Here is a 16,332-nt window from a genome sequence, read left to right as displayed (position 1 = left end):
ACTGGTTTCTTAACTTTTGGTATCAGAGGTTTGGATTCTAGGGTTTCGCTGCTCCAAAAAGGCCATCTCGGATTTTTCGCTATAACGTTTTCTCTACGACCTTTTAGAAGCTGAAATTAAAACCCATTTGGACCGAAATCGCGATGAACCTCGGGTCTGAATTTGAGATCTTTTCTCGCTACATTTTCGGAGATATGATCCAAGGAAGTTAGGGTTTTTGCTATCGAATTACATCCAAAATAACTAACCTTGGGAAAATCCTCATAACTTTCTCTCTGAGCATCGTATTGAAATTTCATAAGAAGTTCTAGAAAGAGGATGGACTGCAGTTTTTAGTATATTTTTTTCAGATCTGAAGGTCGAAACCGTGACACGTGGCACTTCGTACAAGTTTGTTCTACTGAAAAAAGTATATAATCTGGTCATATTGGGAGATTGGACATAACTCTTTCTTACAGAATCCAATTTCGATTAGACCAGTGGCATTAGAAAGAGGACGACAAAATTTCAGAACTTGGAGATCTGCAATTACAGAGATACAACGGATTCAATATCAAGCTCCTACAAAGTGAAAAAAGGTGTGTAGTATTTTTAAATTTTTACATAAGTTTGGGTTGAAAAAATAGTTTAGAGTGATTCAAAGGGCATAGTGGAGCATAATTATCATTAATTGATGCCTCAAAGAAAGAAAATGGAAACACCTAGTAAGCAACCTGAACGCTCTAGCATGAGTTATGAATAAGAGGAAGAAATACAACATGATATATCAAAATGACAAGACCAAGTGCAACAAATTTCACTCTCACAAAAGGTAACAAAAGCTAAGATGGATGGTTTAAAGAAATACATGGAATTTAAGATGAATGGCGTGGCATTTAATATGGATGGAATGAAAGCTAATATGGATGGCATGGAATCTAAGATGAATAGCGTGGGCACTAATATGGATGATATAGAAGAAAAATTGAAAGACAACATGGAAGATTTGAATATATATTTAACAAAGTTTCTACAAGAAATGGTTACTAATGGAGAAAGGGTAGTAAAGGAAACTCATGATGAGAAAAAAATAAATTTTAATCATGATTTCATAGAATCTAACGTTGGATTGAAGACCCACCATGTTCCAAAGATCGATATGAGGAAGTTTGATGGAAAGGATCCCATAACATGGATACTACATATGGAGCAATATTTCAATCTCCATAATTTGCAAAACACACAAAAGGTACGCATTGCAACTTTATATTTGGAACCAAATCTGTTTGTATCGTATCGATGGCTTTGCTCTCATAAACAAATTGTCATTTAGGCAATTTTTACGTAAGAAATGATAGCACATTATGAGGATAAAAAAATCAACACATTTTTTAGCCAATTAATAAATCTCAAAGAAAAGGGTTCAATGATGGAGAACATTGAGGACTTCCAAAAATTGAATATAAGGGTAAAAGATATTCCATAGGAGCATAGGATTGATGTGTTCATAGGGACTTTAAAGGATAACATCCAACATGAAGTTTGCCTTTGCGAACTTGATTCATTGGAGAAGGCATTCAGGTTGGCAAGAAAAATTATGGCAACAAGGAAGCCTACCACTCACAACTATAAATATGGAAGTGTTGTTGCCCCTAGCCTTCCATAACCTACAAGGTTGACACCACAACAATTGGAAGAAAAAAGAGCAAAAGGGCTTTGTTACAGTTGTGATAGAAAATACACTATAGGTCATAAGTGTGCCGAGAAGAAATTATTTTACATAGATTTTGAAGAGGAGGAAGAAAAGGAACAAGAAATGTCAAAGGAAGAGGATATACACTAGGAACAAACCCTAGAGAAAGAATAAATGAATTTGACCATATCTTGTAATTCATTGGCCAGAATTACCACTCCTTAAACTATCAAGATAGAAGGACATGTCAAGAAGAAAAAGGTAATAGTGTTGATTGATTCAGGAAGTACCCATAATTTTATTCATTATAAGATAGCTAAGGAATTGAATTGCTTCCTATATGCAACACCAGAGTGTCAAGTGATGGTTGCAGGTGGAGGAACCATAAATTTCTCTGGTAAGTGCCATAATATCAAGCTATCCGTGGGAGAATATGTATTGAATAACCCAATGCTTTCCATTCTAATGGGTGGTGCTGATGTTGTACTAGGAGTCCAATGGCTACAATCTTTGGGTACGATAAATTTTAATTTTCAAGAACTTTTCTTGAATTTTTTTTCGGAAGGAAAGGAAGTTGAATTAAGGGGTATCGCAAGGAAACCAAGAAAGATAATCAACTCTAACGGAATGAAAATTATTCTAAAGAAATAAAAACAAGGCATAATTGCACAATTCTGTTCACTAGAGGTTCCCACATCGAAATCATATATTTCTCCAGATATCCAAAAAGTCATGGACAATCATTCCAAGGTATTTGAGACTCCCAAAGGCCTCCCACCTATTTGTGATCATGATCATGCTGTTCATTTGATTCCTGGAAGTGTTCCTCCAAACATCAAGCCTTACAGATATCCATATGCCGAAAAGAGTTGAATTTAACATATGGTTGCATAAATACTAGAGGTTGGTATAATTCAACCTAGTCAAAGTTCTTTCTCTGCTCCAGTAGCATTGGTGCAAAAGAAGGATGGATCATGGCACATGTGTCCAGATTATAGGGAGCTCAACAAGCTCACTATTAAAGAAAAATTTCCCATTCTTGTCATTAATGAATTATTGGATGAATTGCATGGATCAATTTACTTCACCAAGTTGGATCTTCGTTCAGGATATCATCAAATCAAAATGAAGACTGAAGACATTCTGAAAACAACATTTAGAACTCATGAGAGTCATTATGAATTTTCGGTCTGCCTTTTGGCCTTACTAATGCACCTTCTACATTTCAAGGTTTGATGAATTCCATTTTCAAACCCTTCCTTAGGAAATTTGTGTTAGTATTTTTTGATGATATACTAATCTACAACATGTCTTGGAAGGATCATGTTAAACATGCTGACAGGGTGCTCAAACTATTTGAGGAGAAATAATTATATGCAAAAAGCTCCAAATGTTTCTTTGGAGTACAAGAGGTGGAATATCTGGGTCATATTGTATCTCATGAAGGTGTTAAGGTAGACCCTAGCAAAATTAAAGCCATTAAGGAATGGAAAATACCTACACCCATAAAACATTTGCGAGGATTTCTCAGGTTGATAGGGTATTATCAAAGTTTGTTAAGAATTATGGGAGAATATCAGCACCTCTAACAACATTATTGAAGAAAGATGCATTTTCATGGACTCCAGAAGCAACGAAGGCCTTTGAACATCTTAAAGAGGCAATGTGCCAAGCACCAATCTTAGCTACACCTGACTTCACAAAAACCTTTATTGTGGAATGTGATGCCTCAGGAAATGGAATTGGTGCTGTTTTAATGCAAGAAGAAAGACCCATTGATTTTGAAAGTCATCCAATCAAAGGAAAGTACTTACACAAAGCTATTTATGAGAAGGAAATGTTGGCAATACTACACGCACTTAAGAAATGGCGACCCTACCTAATGGGAAGCCACTTCAAGGTAAAAACAGATCATGATAGTCTTAAATACTTTTTAGAACAAAGATTACCTTCAGGAGAGTAGAAAAAATGGGTCACAAATATTTTGGGTTATGACTTTGAAATCATCTACAAAAAAGGGAAGAAAAATGTTGTGGTAGATGCATTCTCAATAAAGGATGAGGATGTGGAAGCATTGCTTTGCACCATTTCTATTATCGAACTAGATTGGATAAATGAAGCAAGGGATGAATGGAAGAATGACGAAGAAGTGTTGGCACTCATTCTAAAGTTACAACAAGATCCTAGTACATATGATACATTTAGCTGGAAAAATGATTCGTTATGGTACAAAGATCGCTTATACCTATGTAAGAATTCCCAACTCAAACAAAAGATTCTTATGAAATTGCACACCTCTCCCTTAGGAGGGAACTTAGGATTTTTAAAAACTTACCACAAGGTTAAGAAGGGATTTTTTTGGGATGGTCTTAAATCTGATATTCAAAAGTTTGTGGCAAAATGTTTGGTTTGCCAACAAAATAAAGTTGAAACAATTAATACCCCAGGTCTATTACAACCTTTATCCATTCCAAGCCAACGTTGGGAGGAGGTTTCAATGGATTTTATCATAGGTTTACCCAAGTCCGAAGGAAAGAGTGTCATCATGGTGGTAGTTGACAAACTTACCAAGTATGAACACTTTTGTGCATTATCTCATCCATTTAAAGCCAGTACAGTTTCTAATGCATTTATGGAAACAATTCAAAAGCTACATGCAAACCCAAAGATTATTGTAAGCAACAGAATTCCCATTTTCACTGAAAATTTTTGGACAAAATTATTTTCTTGTCTTGATACTCAGTTAGATCATAGCTCATGTTATCATCCTCAATTTGATGGGAAAACTGAGATAGTAAAAAAATGTTTGGAAGGATATCTTCGTTGCTTTGTAGTTGATAAACAGACACAATGGGTCAAATGGTTGCCTCTGGTTGAATGGTGGTATAACACTTCCTTCCATTATGTAACAAAAATGACCCCATTTATGGCACATTATGGATATCATCCATTGTCCATCACATCATATTTAAGAGAAAATTCTAAGGTTCAAGTAGTGGAAGATCACATCGAGCATCAACAACAAGTTCTACAACTCTTAAAGGATAACCTCACTTTGGCACAAAATAGAATGAAAAAACAGGAATATCAACATTGCAGCAAAAGAAGTTTTGATGTAGGTGAATGGGTATTTCTACAGCTACAACCATATAAACAAATGTCCCTCAAGCAAGCTAAGAAGGATAATAAATTATCACCAAAGTATTATGGTCTGTACAAGGTGTTGTAAAATATTGGTACTATAACATACAAATCAGAGCTTCTTGCAACTTCTCGAGTGCACCTAGTTTTCCATGTTTCATGCTTAAAGAAGGTTATAGGTGAAAAACTCCTAGTTCAAACAATATTGCCAGAACTTGATGAGGAAAGAAAAATCATATGGAACCTGAAGTAGTCACAGAAAGAAGAACTCGACAACTATGAAATCGATCAATTTCAGAGTATCTCATCAAGTGGAAGAACTTACCCGTTGAATATTCCATATGTGAGGATGAGAATTTTATACAGAAGCATTCAGAACTACTCAAGCATTGAGGACAATACTTTTTTGAAGGAGAGGGGCATGTTAGTTCCCTATAATACTAGTTATTCCCCCATTACTATTGTCATTGTAGCCCTTATTGTTATTGTTGGCCCCTATTGTCCCCATATTGTTATTATTGTGCCCCATAAAAGCTCACTATTGTTATTTTTGTGCTCTTATATTATTATTGTTATGTCAGCTTTGATTATATTGTGACACCTTAGGCTCATATATAAAGAAAGCAAGTTTTGTCATTTGTATCATCCAAGAATTATTCATTTGTGTAATGTAAAGGAGGTTGCCCCCTCAAAGAGGTTGATTTTGAAGTCGTTGATATATATTTTCTATCTTTTTGTGAGCAGGTTTCTTAATAGACAACCACAAGAAGAGTTTTGCATCCCCTCACAAATGGCCTCGAGCCCTGGGCTGATTGAAACTAGAGGACCTGAATAGTGCACAATTGGAGTAGGGGTTAGGGCTTCTGAATCGCTAGATGACTGCCCTATAAAATTATTAACTTTGCTTTCTAAAGACCTGGTAGGCCTGAAATCCAAGGCATGGTGATCTTTCGATCTAACTTCCAAATGCGAATGGATAAAATCCTTGCGCTAGCCCAAATTTGTTGAAAAACCCCTCCTCCAATGCATAATCCACCAACTCCTCCTCCTTCATGCCAACATCTCATTTGAAAAAACATATTTGATGAGTAGTTGTGTGTCTTCAAAGGGTCTATCACGATGACGATCTATGTAATTAAAAATATACATCATGTGAATATAAATCTCATGGTTATTATTTAATCTTATTTTGCATTTTGACAAGGATATTAAAGCTTGACATTGTCCAAAGCCCATTCACTCTTCATCAAAACTACGCCTCGCTCTAGTCAGAAACTCCACACCCCTTTCTTCACCTGCAATTTTTCCATGGGCCTATAGGGTTTCTCCATAATTATTGAATTCCTCTCCCATGGTAGAGATGTTGTGATGTACTCTTTAACATTTACACTCCGTAAAAATAAAGATAAAAATTATAACTATAACTATAATTAATAATTAAATCGATCTATCCCCTATGGGGATGATAGACATAGTACACAGGGCACCTCATGGCCCATGATGACCAACAATTGGCACTTGGGTCGAGGTCCACCCCCTTGCCCTCTCACTTCACTTGGAATATGGAGAGGAGTAATGGCATGCGTGTGGAATTTAGTAGCACCTCGACCAATGTGGGAGACGTTGTTCTAAGATTGAGGGTGGTCGATGGGGATTTCATTCATGTTTTGTTTTGGCTTCATGCTCTTACCTAGTTATTTGCTTGCCAGAGAAGAAATCAACATCATTTCTGTTGGGTAGGGTGGCGTCCTCGAAAACGTGGTTCGCCCCCAGGCTGTTGGCTTTGTAAATTGGTAACTTTCCTACTGCAAGGGTGATTTTTGAGTGGTTGCCAACTATGGTTCCTGGTGGAATTGGCCTTCAAGAGATCCTGATTGATTTGTGTATTGATGTTCTGCGATTACATGTTTTTCAGTGGTTTTAGTGGACTGTGTAGGCGACATTACTCCTGGGAGGGGTGGCATTTCTATAGATGGCTTTTGTCTTTTGGATTTTGGGCCCGTCATTGGGTTGTTTGGATTCTCTACGTGAGGTTTTATGTGTCTTTTGGGGGAAAAGAGCAACAATCTTGGGGGTAGAAGTGATATTTTGCTGTTGATGTGGATGGGGGGAGGTCCTCAAAGTGTGGTGGGAAACTATGTGCTTCTTTTGGCCCTCCTACGTTTGAATTGCAGTACCTCTCTGTGTTCGAGCCTGGGGTGGGTGATCTCCTGAGTCTGTGTGGTGTTGTGTGGTTTCGTTTGGTGTAAGTCTACAGTCCTATCTGGGAGGCTATTGGTTTCTACATTGGGTGCGATGGCCCTCGTGGGTGTGGGCCAGGAATGCCTGGAGAGTCCTCTGCATTGCAGATGATGCTGCTAGTCCAGTGTCGATGCGTCCATCCCCGAGAAGAGGGCGATATTCCCTCCCTCCAAAGCCCTGCTATGTTAGTGTGAAATTTCTTGCAAGGTGTACCAAAAACACTTAAGTTACTAGGTGACAAGTGACCCTAATAATAATTTGTGGTTGCTTACGATTTAGATATGCAATAAAAAGTGAAAAACATGCAACAAAAACATATACGATCCATAATAGAAAACAACAATAAATATATCCAATGAAATAAACTAATTGAAAAGAATTTAAATGAATAAATTATTTTATTGATAACACCTAGTGAAGGAGATCTACACAAAGGGTTGGCAAATCCTTCTCCATGGGATGGGCCCTTTGATGTCCTCGATGTTTCAGTAATCGATCTTCTCTCTCAATGTGTGAAAACCCAAAACAATGTGAAGAACTCAAATGGGAGCTCAAAAGAAAAGAGACGATAATGGTGATGATGATAATGATCATGGTGAAGAATGAATGGAAAACCCTCTTATTTATAACAAAGTATTGAGTTAATCTTGAAAATGGAGAATAATAAAATAATATTGACCAAATCAAGATCTAACCACTAGGAATACTTTATTATATTTATTGGAGAGGAAAAAGATATTTAAAATGGTCAAATATCTTTATTTAGAAATAATTAACATATAAAATGATTTATTAATTATTTCACAATGATTAATAATGGCGTGAAATTGAAATAATTATTAAATAATGATTTAACAATTATTCCAATAATGGAAATAAGGAATAATAAATAAATAGTGATTTATTTAATTATTCCTTGGAGATTTAGTCAAATTTGATAAGGAATAATTATTTAAACATTGATCTAATAATTATTCCTAGAAAAAATTAAATAAATAATGATTTATATAATTATTCTCATGTTTTTTTTTGTTTTTGTTTTTTTTTTTAATTTTAATCAGAAAATAATTTAATAAAAATGGTTTACTAAATTATTTTCCACAGTGAAAGTGATTTTACTATCGTAAAACTAGCAATTTCCCTTAAAGGTACAAAGGTACACCGAAGGAATCAAAGATTTAGAAAGGTCATATCGCCATGAACACAACCCACTATTAAATTCATGCGCATAAGATCTGCCAAAATATCCAATGTAAGCACCACGAGGTGAGAGCACTATTCCATAAAATATTGAGAGAACTTTCCCACTTGTATCATGCTCAATTATTTGTCTTTTAATACCATACAATCCTCCCCATTACAATATTCTGTAGGCTTGGTCTCCAATGAGATGAGGCATTGGCGTCGGGGTCATAGAACTCCAGTGTCTTGATCATATCAAACTCCACGATGAATAAGTGAATGTATGACTGCCCATTGCTAGTGAGGGTAAGCAAGCCTATATACTATTTTTCCATAGTGCCAATGGAGATTTGTGGGGAATCATAATGAAGGATAATCGATTTGTCATTTATTCTTAGACAATCTACAAATGTCAGCCCACTTGTTGGATGAAATTACAAAATACACCATGGACACGCATGTAGGTATTTGGGAGCATAAAATAAAGAAGCAGATAAATTTTACAAAAGTTGTTTTGGCTAAATAACTGGCATAGACCACGTGGTTTCCTATATATTGTGGAGTGAATGAGTGGGTCATTTCTTACTATTAAAAAATTTAAACTTAAGTGGATCATTTTATAAGGAAAAGAAATAATGGTACTAGTGAACATAGTGAGGATGAGGGATGAGGTTCCATGTGGGAGGGTCCTTCTAGCTAGAAACATGACCATGCTCCATCAAAAGTTGGAATGGATGGTGCAACCAACTTAGAATTAAAGCTACACAGGCCTTATCAAGCTTGAAAAGCTGGAACACACTTATATAAGAAGGAGCATGGCCTTCCAATGAATACACATTGGACATTGTCCACATTTGACAAAATGACAGCCATAAAGATCAGTCTCTAGGTCTCTGGCTGCACTATAATTCATATTTGAACCATAGTAACCGAATTCATCTGAATCGAGGCAAAAAATACGAAAATTCAAAAGTTTGATTTGTACATAGAATAGCACGAGGAAATTTGATCCATTTCTTAGTAGTTAATATTCTAATCAATTTAGAAGGCTTGTCTAAACACACAATAGATAGGGGTACTTGCACATTGATGCATTCAAATAGAAAGAAATGAGTTGGAAGGTTATTATTAATTTATATTAATTTCTTAATTTTTATTTTTTATTTCTTTTGAATGTCTGGAAAATCTTGAAAATAGTGAAGAAAATAATTTGAACACTGAAAGTGTGTAAATTTGATTAGGAATATATTTAAGTTTTGAATTTAAGAGATATTTTGAAGGGATGAAGGTAGTGCTATGTTGGAAATAATACTGAGAGGGGGGGTGAATCAGTATTATCAAATTCTTTTCAATATATCTTCCTTATTTATACTTTGAATTATTCTTCAGATATTGATCGTTACTTTGTATGTCAGTACCATAAAGTAATGAGAATGAACAAGAAAAATAGATAGTCACACCAAAGAACACCAGATATAAGGTGGAAACCCAATGTGGGTGAAAACCACCTGCTGCAATATGTCTCTGTCTTCTTTCAATTAGAAACTCCTTTCACAATGATTTTGTACTGGTGCAGTCCTTTACCAGTACACAGGCTGCAACCTGCAGAGAGCTACAACTCTCTCTCGTTTTCCAGTCTCTCCTGGAAGGGAGCTACAACCCCCTTACTTCTCTTTTCATAAATTTTCAAACTGGATCCAAGAAGATCAAATAATCATCAAGTACATGCAAAATCACCCAAACTACTTATACAATCAATCAAGAATCACCCAACTTCTCAGAATGCTATAAACAGAAAGATAGTACCAGAAATATAAACCCAGAACTCTGTTGCAATAGATAAAAGATAACCAACAAATGTTTTAAGACAGATCCGCAGTTTTTCTTTATCTGGGCTGCGAGGGCTCGCACTTCACCTTCCGCGTCTCTGCGTATCCCCGCAGAGAGCCTTCCGCTGCACTGCGTACCCACGCACTGTGCTTTTCAATCGCGCCGCGTACTTCTACTGTGTCCCCGCACCTCGGCTTCTATCGCGCCGCGTAGCTACGCACTGCGGCTTCTGTAGCTCCGCGTACTTTTACTGTGCCTCCGCACCTGAACGTCTGTCATGCTGCATACCTTTACTGTGCTTCCGCACCTGAACCTCTATCACGCCGCGTACCTCCGCACTGGGACTTTTGCTTCGCTGCGTAACCTCGCACTTTCACTGTGTACCACCTGCGTTCCCCCGCATCGGGACTTCCGCTCTACTGCGTACCCCCGCACTTTCATAGTGAATGGTCCGCGTACCTCTGATTAGAACCCAATTAAATAGTCCTCCTATGTGCCACTGACAGTCAGATTCGCAGATCTGATCTTGTGTCCGATAGATCACACTTCATAGATTCACTTCCAACTTCACTTTTATATAGATCAAGCTTTTTAAACCGATAACCCAATATTTCAGATCTTAAGATATTCAATTTGCAAAGATACCTTAGCCAAGTGATCTCCTTCCCTATTTATAGTCAAGCCCTTATTCACACCATGGGACAAAACCATCAATAACCAATACAAGGGATCCAAACCGGGGCTAAATTAGATCCTATACCACGGGCCAAAACCATAGGATCAAGAACGACGGGCTAAATACCACGGGCAAAACATAAGAAACCCCACGTGAGCGCGCTTCTCTGCCTTGAAGTGAGTGAACTGGGGTCCGCACCTTCTGAACGGATAACCTGCGGGTATAACCGCATCTCCTGGACGGCGAACCTGCGGGTCCGCACCTTTTGAACCATTCACCTGCGTACCTCTTAATTTTCAACATTTTGAGAGCCTGAACAGAGCATTGCCACTTGAGTGAGTTGCCATCAAGTACAACACCTGTAACATAGAGCCATACCAGAATCATAATGCCAACAAACTCCCCCTTTGGACTTGATGGCAACCTCAAGATCCTCAACATCATTCTCCCCCTTTGACATCAAGGGCAAAGGGTTATGCTCCCCCTAAGAACATGCTCCCCCTGACTATAAACCAGATCTCCAAAGAAGAACCATAATCCACCAAACACCATAAATGACCATGAAAGAGATAGAGACATATTGCAGCAATATTCAGACCAGCATCCATGATCTCCTTCTGCACTTCCTCTATAATGCCAACAATGCATTATATGCTCCCCCTGAGCCTGTGCCATTCGATCTTCGACCAATCCGCAACCCAGCATATGTACGCATATACCCCAGGCGAACCTTGCGTACAACCAACAATCAGAAGAGAGTCAACAACAAGATGATGCATCAACAACCCCCAGCTTTTGCCTGAGGTATTCAAAGGTCTCCCTTGGCAATGGTTTGGTGAGTATATCAGCAACTTGTTCCTTAGAAGGAACATACTCCAACTTGACCTTTTGTTCAAGCACTTGTTTTCGGAGAAAGTGATACTTGATTGGTATGTGCTTGGTTTTTGAATGCATGACTGGGTTCTTTGAAATGCTGATTGCACTTGTATTATCACATAAGATGGAGATAGGTGGTGTACAAGTGATTTGAAAATCCTGCAAGGTCTGCATCATCCAAAGGAGTTGAGTGCAGCAAGATGCAACAACAACATATTCTGCTTCAGCTGTAGACAAGGCAATCCAACTCTGTTTCTTGCTGAACCAAGATACTAATCTGGAACCCATAAAGAATGCACCACCACTTGTGCTCTTCCTGTCATCCACGCTTCCGGCCCAATCTGCATCAGTATAAGCATGAAGTGTGAGATCTGTATCTCTAGGATACCATAAGCCATAATTTTGAGTCCCTTGAAGATATTTGAAGATTCTCTTCACTGCCTGAAGATGAGTTTCCTTTGGATTTGCCTGAAATCTTCCAACTATTCCCACTGCATGCATGATGTCTGGTCGGGTACCTGTCAAATAAAGTAGACTTCCAATCATAGATCTGTAGGTTGGTTGATGTACTGCTGCTGATTCATCATTTGCACTGAGGCTACATCCTGTGACCATGGGTGTACATACTGGTTTTGCATATTCCATGCCATATTTCTTAAAAATTTGCTTGAGATACTTGGTTTGAGACAAGAAGATCCCTCCTTCCTTTTGTTGGATTTGCAAGCCAAGAAAATATGTCAATTCTCCAAGCAAGGACATTTCAAATTCTTTTTGCATCACCAAGGCAAAGCTTTGACTCATAGATTCTTCATTGCTGCCAAAGATAATGTCATCTACATACACAACAAGTATTAGCAATTTGTCATTTTCAATTTTTATATAAAGATTGCTATCTGCTGATCCTTTTGAAAAACCTTGTTGATGAAGATATTTGTCCAAACGATAGTACCAAGCCCTTGGAGCTTGTTTAAGACCATAGAGAGCCTTTTTCAGTCTGCATACAAGGTTTGGATCATTTCCAAGAATGAAACCATCTGGCTGCTCAATGTATACTTCTTCTTCTAAGTCTCCATTCAGAAAGGCTGATTTCACTTCCATTTGAAATACTTTGAACTTTTGAAAGCTTGAGAGAGCAAGGAACATTCGGATGGCCTCAAGTCTTGCAACAGGAGCAAAATTTTCTTCAAAATCTATTCCTTCTTGCTGCGCATACCCTTTACAAACAAGTCTGGCCTTGTTTCTAATTACTTCCCCATTTTCATTCAACTTATTTTTGAAGACCCATTTTGTCCCTATAACATTCTTATCCTTTGGTGTAGGAACCAACTCCCAAGTGTTGTTCTTTTCGATCTTCTCAACTTCTTCATCCATTGCTTTGACCCAACATTCATCTTTGCATGCCTCTTTTACATTTTGTGGTTCAGTGGATGAGAGTAATGCCAAATAGCTTGAAGCTTCTGCAATTGTTCTTCTTGTTTGTACACCTGCTTCTTTTTGCCCCAAAATCTGAGATTCTGGATGATTCTTTTGAACGTACCTGGATGGAGTCTTCTCTTCTATCCTTATCTGTTCCTCTGGTGCTTCTTGAGGTTCTTCTTCTTCATCATTCTGTCTTTGAGGGTAGTCTTCATCTTCTTCGATATTTTCATAATTTACTTGCCTAGGAATGTATCCTTTTTCATCAACCACTACATCAATGTTGTCAACAATTCTTCCAAGTCTTTTATTGTAGCACTTATATGCTTTGCTATGAGGAGAATAACCAAGAAGAATGCCTTCATATGCTCTAGGTTCAAGTTTGCCAAGTTGCTCATCAGTATTCTTAATATAGCATTTGCTCCCAAAAATTTTGAAATGCTTTACCGAAGGAGTTTCACCTTACCAGAGCTCATGAGGAGTTTGAGTGCTGTTCACTCGGACATTTGTTTTGTTGAGAATAACAACCGCAGCATATGCAGCTTCACCCCAAAAAGTTGCGGGAGTTCCGGATTCGTCAAGCATAGCACGAGCCATTTGTTGGACTGTTCTGTTCATCCTTTCTACCACTCCATTTTGCTGAGGAGTTCTAGCTGTAGAGAATTCAATTCTTATCCCATGTTCTTCACAGAAATCAAAAAATTCATTTGAGGTAAACTCCCCACCTCTGTCGGACCTGAGGCACTTAATTTTGTAACCTGATTCATTTTCAACCAAGGCTTTGAAGGATTTGAATTTCTCGAATGCTTCGTCTTTGTGCTTCATAAGTCCTAACCAAACAAACCTGGAGAAATCGTCAATGAATAATATCAAGTATTCTTCTCCTCGAGGTGTCCTTTTCCTAAATGGACCACATACATCTGTATGGACTAGCTCAAGAGGCATGCTAGCTGATCCTTCCTTCTCCGGAAAGTTAGTTCTGGTTTGCTTTCCAAACTGACATGATTTGCATATGGTGTTGTCTGGAATTTTGATATCTGGAAGACCACGAACTGCCTTATATTTGCATGCTTTCCTTATTTGTGAAAAGCTTAGATGCCCCAACCTCCGGTGCCATAACCAGTGTTCATCATCCTTGCTCAAATAGCATTGTTGTTGTCCTTCTTCAAATATGTATAGATTATTTGGAGTTCTTCTACCTTTGATCACTGTTTCACCTGTATCAAGATCACGAACATGACATCCATTTGATCTAAATATCACCTCGGTTCCTTGATCACACATCTGGCTGACACTCAGAAGATTATGCTTCTATCCATCAACATACAAAACATTTCCAGCTTTGACCTTTTCTTTTAACTGAGCAGTGCCTTTTCCTTTTATAGCTGCAAGAGTATCATTTCCAAAAGAAACTTTCTTTCCCTTTTCTAAAGCAGAATATGATTCAAGTTTTTCTTTATCACCTGTCATATGCTTCGAACATCCACTGTCAATGTACCATAGATTTTCTTGTCCTTCTGCATAAAATGCTATCCCACATCTTTCTGTTTGTGGTTCCTTTATTCTCCATGTTCTGGTGCTTGAGGCTTGTTCCTTTGTCTGCTGAAACCTGCTCCTGCATTCAGAATCTTCATGACCAAAGTTATTGAAAATAGAACATTCAACTTCATTTTCAAGAGCCGAAAAGTTGTTATAGGTCCTTTTTGTAATCCCGGTCATTCTTCTTTGTTTTTGAGCTTCTCTAGTCATGATTGTTTTATATGCAACACATTGAGCTGCTTTGTGACCAAAGTTATGGCAAGAGAAGCATTGTCCATTGAAGAAACTTCTGCGATTATCAAATCTACCGGCCAAATGATTGTAATTTCTATTGTCATCCATTCTTGAAGCAAATTGAGAAGATTTACCTGTGGCTGGTTGTAGCTTTTGTTCACCCTCAAGAAATATTGCCCCTGGTTTACCTGATAGTCTTTGTTCGTTCTTGATGTAATTGTCCCTGCTTTAACTGGTGATCTCCATTGTGCTTTTGCTCATTCCTTCTTGCTGCATCAAGATAACTCTTTGAGGTGGATTCTTGAGATGTTTCTCCATTATACCCCAGACCTGTCTTGTTTAGCGGAGAATGTTGTACATTGATGATCTCATCCAGAGTTTCAGATCCTTTGACAAACTTAAGATTAATAGCCTTTGTTTTCTCAATTTCTTTTCTAAGACCAACAATTTCACCTTCTAACTTTTCAAGATATTTTTCTTTTCAATCAATTTGAAATTGTAGAGTATCAATGATCATATTCTTTTCTTCTATACATGTCTTGAGTCTAGAAATATCTTCACAAAAACTATCCACATCTATAGCATCCATGTAATCATCATCTTCAAATGCCATTAAAAGTTTATAGTCATTACCTCGTTCATCTTCATCACTATTTGATAGACTATCACTGTCTTCATGAGTGTAGTAGCTTTTCTTATTTACATTTTGTTTCTTGTTCCATCTAGCAGGTTCCTTTCCTTTGTCAATCTTATCCTTATGAGGACATTTGGCAGCATAATGACCTACTCTTCCACAAGCAAAGCATTTAAAAGGTAGCTTACCTCTGAACCTTCCAGTACCCCGTTGAAGATTTCTGACAAAATTTGATTCTTCTTCTTCTTCTGGCATGTGACTTGATTCATAGTAGTCTCCTTTGCCTGAAGCCTTAAAAGCAGCTTCTCTCCTATCTAATGGACCTCCTTTTCTCATTTCATAAGCAGTTAGAATTCCGTCTAGCTGAGACATAGTAAGAGTTCGTAGATTTTCCTTTTCTTCTATTGCGGACACTTTAGATTCAAACTTGGGGGACAATGATCTTAGGACTTTTTCAACCACAACAGCCTCTTTTATTTCTTCACCCAAATTTTTCATGCAATTAACAATCTCATCTACCCGAAGGAAATAGTTAGCCACACTTTCATCATTATACATTCTGAGATTCTCATACTGAATCCTGAGGGTTTGAAGTTTTGCACGTTTTACCTGTTCATCTCCTTCGTAGCTCAAAACAATCTTGTCCCATATTTCTTTTGCGGATTTATATTGCATAACCTTCACGAATTCAGATTGAGATAGACATCCTAGAAGAGTATTGACCGCCTTTGCATTTGTTTCATATTTCTTCTTCTCAGCTGGATCTGTAGGAGTAGCTGATGGGAAAGTATACCCTGTTTCTATAATGTCCCATACATTTGTACCCAAAGATTGAAGATAGGCAGTAACTCTTACCTTCCAATATACGAAGTTTGTCCCATCAAAAATCGG

Source organism: Pinus tabuliformis, chromosome 2_2 (genome assembly GCF_031772625.1).
Source record: "Pinus tabuliformis cultivar Carrire ecotype Pingquan chromosome 2_2, CPIR1, whole genome shotgun sequence".
NCBI lineage: Eukaryota > Viridiplantae > Streptophyta > Pinopsida > Pinales > Pinaceae > Pinus > Pinus tabuliformis.
Note: the sequence above shows the minus strand (reverse complement) of the source record.